A 6166-nucleotide genomic window follows, 5' to 3' on the forward strand; every position below is an offset into this window, starting at 1 on the left:
CTCCCAAAGGGAGAATCTTGCCCCCGATTCGACTTCTTAACGACGGTTTTAACTTCAGTTGGTTTTTTGAAAACCATTCTTGAAATATTTTATTCCAATTAAGGGGCAATTTAGCATGGCCAATCCACCTACCCTACACAACCTTGGGTTGTCGGGGTCAGACCCACACAGAAATGCTTCTTGAGTGGGCACAATTGTGCGACTAGTCTGATGACAAGCATGTCAATTGAGCTCAAGCTAAATGGTCTCAGCTGCAACAATGTGCTTATCTTCGCCATGTTCTTCCATTGTCCTTGCACTTGTCTTCATCCGGCCCCTGTGCACCCCACCACTGTGGTTGTGTGGCACCTTCAGTCTGTGATGATGCCCCCCCCCCACCCTCCAAGGCCACTGGAGCCTGTGACCTAGGCTTCCCTTCCCTTCCCTCAGTTCAGGCTGCACTTGAGCCCATGTCCCAGGCTTCCCTTCACCCCCACATTGTAGCCTGCATCCCAGCGCCACAAGGTAGCCAATAAGAAGCTGACTGTGTAGTCCTGTCTACGAACCCCCCACATCTCCCCAAAGATGCGAGCCACTCTGCGGGCGCTGTTGCAGCTTGCGTGCACTCACCTCTGAACTCTCCTCGGTGTTCTGCTGGCCAGCTGCATATCTTTTGAGTTCAGTCGTACATTATGCCATCTGCCATCATGCCGCCGTGGAAGCTTAATTTGATGTAGGGGCATGATTCTGGAGGGTGGGCCCGATATTGATCTGCTCATGTATTACAATGAGGTTCCTGAGGTTGAACGACAGGGAATACAGCCTGCCACTGAAGGGGTAAGGGGATGATCATGTCCTGCTTTTGTGGCGACGGGAAATGCATCTAAGATCTTCCCGCGATATTTACCTCTCTTGCCGCCAATGGAAATGGCAGCAGAAAATCCAAGACTCTGTGTCTAACAATACAATTTAATATCAAATTCTGTCGCGATCTCGACACAATTCTGTTTATGAGTGTATTGCAGCTTGAAATATTGCGTATAAGTATAGTTATCATTGTCTTCACCCCAAAAATCTGATAATAGCTGAAGCATTATTGCTTCTAATGCTGTAAATGTCATTTATACGTGTTTGTGTTTCCCACTATAAGAAGAATAAAAGGGAGAGCTCATTCTTCGAATAGAATGTAGTAGTCACCACTGTTTGTATATATTGCACATGTGAGAAGTAATACGGTAACGCCCCTGTACTACAGGTATAGGGGTAGATCCCTGCCTGCTGGCCCTGCCCAGTAGGCGGAGTATAAATGTGTGTGCTCACCGAGCTGCAGCCATTTCAGCAGCAGCTGTAGGAGGCAACACATCTCTGCTTAATAAAGCCTCGATTACTCTCTACTCTCATCTCGTTGTAATTGATAGTGCATCAATTTATTAAGCAGAGATTTTACAGCGATGGACCTACGCATCAAGCCAGATCGCCTGCAGCTGCACCCTCAAGCAGACAACGCCACGTTGGTTCGACCACTGTCTAGCTTACTTTGAAGCCTACATCGGATCAGCGACAGAACAACCCTCAGAGTCATAGAAACTACTGACCCTGTACACACGGTTTAGCTCCGATATCGTTCCCCTTATCCGGGACGTGCCCAACTACACTGAGGCCATGGCGCTTCTGAAAGAGAACTACACACGGCCGATCAACAAACTCTACGCCAGGCATCTCCTGTCCACGCGGCAACAACTCCCCGGTGAGTCATTGGAATATTTTTGGCGTGCCCTGCACGCCCTGCCGAGGAACTGCGATTGCCAGGCAGTTTCGGCCGTCAAAAATTCCGAACTCCTAATCAGGGACGCTTTTGTTATGGGCATAGGGTCGGCGTACATCCGCCAGCGCCTCTTAGAAGGGGGTACGCTCGACCTCGCGGCGATCAAGAAACCTGCGAAATCGCTAACGGTAGCTTCCCGTAATGTACAAGCATACAGTCCCGACCGCACGGCGACCCCCTCCTGGACATCATGGACCCCACCAGCGACCGCCCCCAGCAAACCCCAAGCCTGTGCTGCACGGCAGCCAGCCAACCACGGGGGGGCCCAAGTGCTATTTCTGCGGGCAGACAAAGCACCCCTGGCAGTACTGCCCAGCGTGGAGCGCACTCTGCCAGGCCTGCGGGAAGAAAGGACATTTCGCTGTGGTGTGCCAGGCCCGGTCGATCGCCGCTGTAACTAACCCCATTGTTCCTGCACCCCCCATGTGCGACCCGTGGGCGCCGCCATTTTCACCCCCGCAGCCCACGTGCGGCCCGTAGGCACCGCCATCTTCCCCCCATCAGACCTTGTGCGGCCTGTGGGTGCCGCCATCTTTAACGCTGCCCGCCACATGCACCCCGTGGGCGCCGCCATCTTCGGCGCCATTTTGGATGGTGCCTCAGGACCCCTGCTCATCGGGCACCTCATGGGCCACTCATCGCCCGCAACCACTGCTGACCAGCCCGGGGCCCACCAACACCAGCCGCAGCTCACCTCCATCACGCTCAACCAGTCCCGGCCACACAACCTCACAACCGCGACAACGGTGAACGTCGATGGCCACAAGACACCTTGCCTTCTCGACGCCGGGAGCACGGAGAGCTTCATCCACCCCGATACGGTAAGGCGCTGCTCCCTCGCGGTACACCCCATTACCCAACTATTCTCCCTGGCCTCCGGATCCCACTCATCAGAGATCCGGGGGTACTGCACCGCCACCCTCACCGTCCAGGGCTTAGAGTTCAGCAACTTCTGGCTCTACGTCCTCCCCAACCTCTGCGCTGCCTTGTACTCGGCCTGGACTTCCAATGCAACCTCCAAAGTCTAACTCTGAAATTCGGCGGACCCCTACCACCCCTTACTGTATGCGGCCTCATGACCCTTAAGGTCGACCCACCTTCCCTGTTTGCAAACCTCACCCCAGATTGCAAACTTGTCGCCACCAGGAGCAGACGGTACAGTGCCCAGGACAGGACCTTCATCAGGTTGGAGGTCCAGCAACAGCCCCTGGAGAGCCCAAGTTGTAGTCGTAAAGACTGGGGAGAAACACAGGATGGTCATTGACTACAGGCAGACCATCAATCAGTACACGCAGCTCGACGTGTACCCCCTCCCACGCATATCTGATATGGTCAATCAGATTGCACAGTACCGGGACTTCTCTACAGTGGACCTGAAATCTGCCTACTACCAGCTCCCCATCCGCAAGGCGGACCGCCAATACATTGCGTTCAAAGCAGACGGCCGCCTTTACCACTTCCTTAGGGTTCCCTTCGGCGCCACTAATGGGGTCTCGGTCTTCCAACGGGAGATGGACCGAATGGTTGACCGGTACGGACTGTGGGCCACCTTCCCGTACCTGGATAACGTCACCATCTGTGGCCACGACCAGCAGGACCACGACGCTAACCTTTTCAAATTTCTCCACACCGCCAAACCCCTGACCCTAATGTATAACAAGGAGAAGTGTGTGTTCAGCACCAACCACTTAGCCATCCTTGGCTATGTGGTGCAAAATGGAGTTCTAGGGCCCGACCCCGACCGCATGCGCCCCCGCATGGAACTCCCCCTCCCCACTGCCCCAATGCCCTCAAATGATGCCTGGGGTTCTTCTCATACTATGCCCAGTCGTTCCCTAACTATGCGGACAAGGCCCACCCACACATTCACTCCACAGTTTTCCCCTCACCGCCGAGGCTCACCAGGCCTTCGACCGTATCAAGGCCGACACCGCCAAGGCCGCAATGCACGCGGTCGACGAGACCCTCCCTTTCAAGTCGAGAGCGATGCATCAGACGTTGCTCTGGCCGCCACCCTCAACCAGGCAGGCAAACCCGTGGCCTTCTTTTCCCGTACCCTCCATGCCTCTGAAATTCGGCACCCCTCCGTCGAAAAGGAGGCCCAAGCCATCGTTGAAGCTGTGCGGCATTGGAGGCATTACCTGGCCGGCCGGAGATTCACTCTCCTCACTGACCAACGGTCGGTAGCCTTCATGTTCAACAACACACAGCGGGGCAAGATCAAAAATGATAAAATCTTGAGGTGAAGGATCGAGCTCTCCACCTACAATTACGAGATTTTGTATCGCCCCGGTAATCTCAAAGAGCCCCCCCGATGCCCTATCCCGAGGTACATGTGCCAGCGCACGAGTGGACCGGCTCCGGGCCCTACATGATGGTCTCTGTCACCCAGGGGTCACCCGGTTCTTTCACTTCATAAAGGCCAGCAACCTACTCTACTCCATTGCCGAAGTCAGGGCGGTCACCAAAGATTGCCAGGCCTGCGCGGAGTGCAAACCACACTTCTACCAGCCAGACCGGGTGCACCTGGTGAAGGCCTCCCGTCCCTTTGAACGCCTCAGCATGGACTTCAAAGGGCCCCTACCCTCCTCCGACCGAAACACGTACTTCCTTAACGTGGTCGACGAATACTCCAGATTCCCTTATGCCATTCCATACCCTGATATGACGTCCGCCACAGTCATCAAAGCCCTCAATAGCATCTTCACTCTGTTCGGTTTCCCCGCTTACGTCCACAGCGACTGGGGATCCTCCTTTATGAGTGGTGAGCTGCGTCAATTCCTGCTCAGCAAGGGCATTGCCTCGAGCAGGACGACCAGCTACAACCCCCGGGGAAATGGGCAGGTGGAGAGGGAGAACGGGACGGTCTGGAAGGCCGTCCTGCTGGCCCTACATAGAACATAGAACATAGAAAATACAGCACAGAACAGGCCTTTCGGCCCACGATGTTGTGCCGAACCTTTGTCCTAGATTAATCATAGATTATCATTGAATTTACAGTGCAGAAGGAGGCCATTCGGCCCTTTGAGTCTGCACCAGCTCTTGGAAAGAGCACCCTACCCAACCTCAACACCTCCACCCAACACCAAGGGCAATTTTGGACATTAAGGGCAATTTATCATTGGCCAATTCACCTAACCTGCACATCTTTGGACTGTGGGAGGAAACCGGAGCACCCGGAGGAAACCCACGCACACACGGGGAGGACGTGCAGACTCCGCACCGACAGTGACCCAAGCCGGAATCGAACCTGGGACCCTGGAGCTGTGAAGCAATTGTGCTATCCACAATGCTACCGTGCTGCCCTTAAGAACAAATAAATCTACACTATATCATTTTACCGTAATCCATGTACCTATCCAATAGCTACTTGAAGGTCCCTAATGTTTCCGACTCATCTACTTCCACAGGCAGTGCATTCCATGCCCCCACTACTCTCTGGGTAAAGAACCTACCTCTGACATCCCCCCTATATCTTCCACCATTCACCTTAAATTTATGTCCCCTTGTAATGGTTTGTTCCACCCGGGGAAAAAGTCTCTGACTGTCTACTCTATCTATTGCCCTGATTATCTTATAAACCTCTATCAAGTCGCCCCTCATCCTTCTCCGTTCTAATGAGAAAAGGCCTAGCACCCTCAACCTTTCCTGGTAAGACCTACTCTCCATTCCAGGCAACATCCTGGTAAATCTTCTTTGCACCTTTTCCAAAGCTTCAAATCTTTTCCAAAGGTTTAAAAATCTCCCGGTCTCCCGCTGGCAGGATGTCCTCCCCGACGCCCTCCACTCCATCCGATCGCTACTTTGCATTGCGACTAATGCAACCCCTCATGAACGTCTCCTTGCCTTCCCTAGGAGGTCCACCTCCGGGGTTTCGCTCCCAACGTGGCTGGCAGCTCCAGGACCCGTTCTCCTCCGCAAGCACGTGCGGCTCCACAATGTGGACCCGTTGCTTGAGAGGGTGCAGCTACTCCATGCAAACCCGCAGTACGCCTACGTGGCGTAGCCCGACGGCCGCCAAGACACAGTCTCCTCCCCACCCCCCAACTGCCCCGGTGCCACCCATCCTCCCCCCAGCGCACCTCATCACAACTCCCACTCCAGGATGATCCATCGTCCCATTGGTTCCACCCGGGGATGAAGATGAGGACTACACACTCCCGGAGTCACCGGCGACCAAGCCACCGCCTGCATTGCCACCGGGACTGCAGCGCTCACAACGGAGGTTCAAGGCACCCGACCGGCTAAATTTGTGAACTTTTCCCGAACTGTACATTTTAAGAATGCTCACATACATGTAAATAGTTTTTCCACCACCCCCACTGGACTCTTTCTTAACAGGGGGTGAATATGGTAGTCACC

This window comes from Scyliorhinus torazame, chromosome 10, assembly GCF_047496885.1.
Source record: "Scyliorhinus torazame isolate Kashiwa2021f chromosome 10, sScyTor2.1, whole genome shotgun sequence".
NCBI classification, from domain to species: Eukaryota; Metazoa; Chordata; class Chondrichthyes; order Carcharhiniformes; family Scyliorhinidae; genus Scyliorhinus; species Scyliorhinus torazame.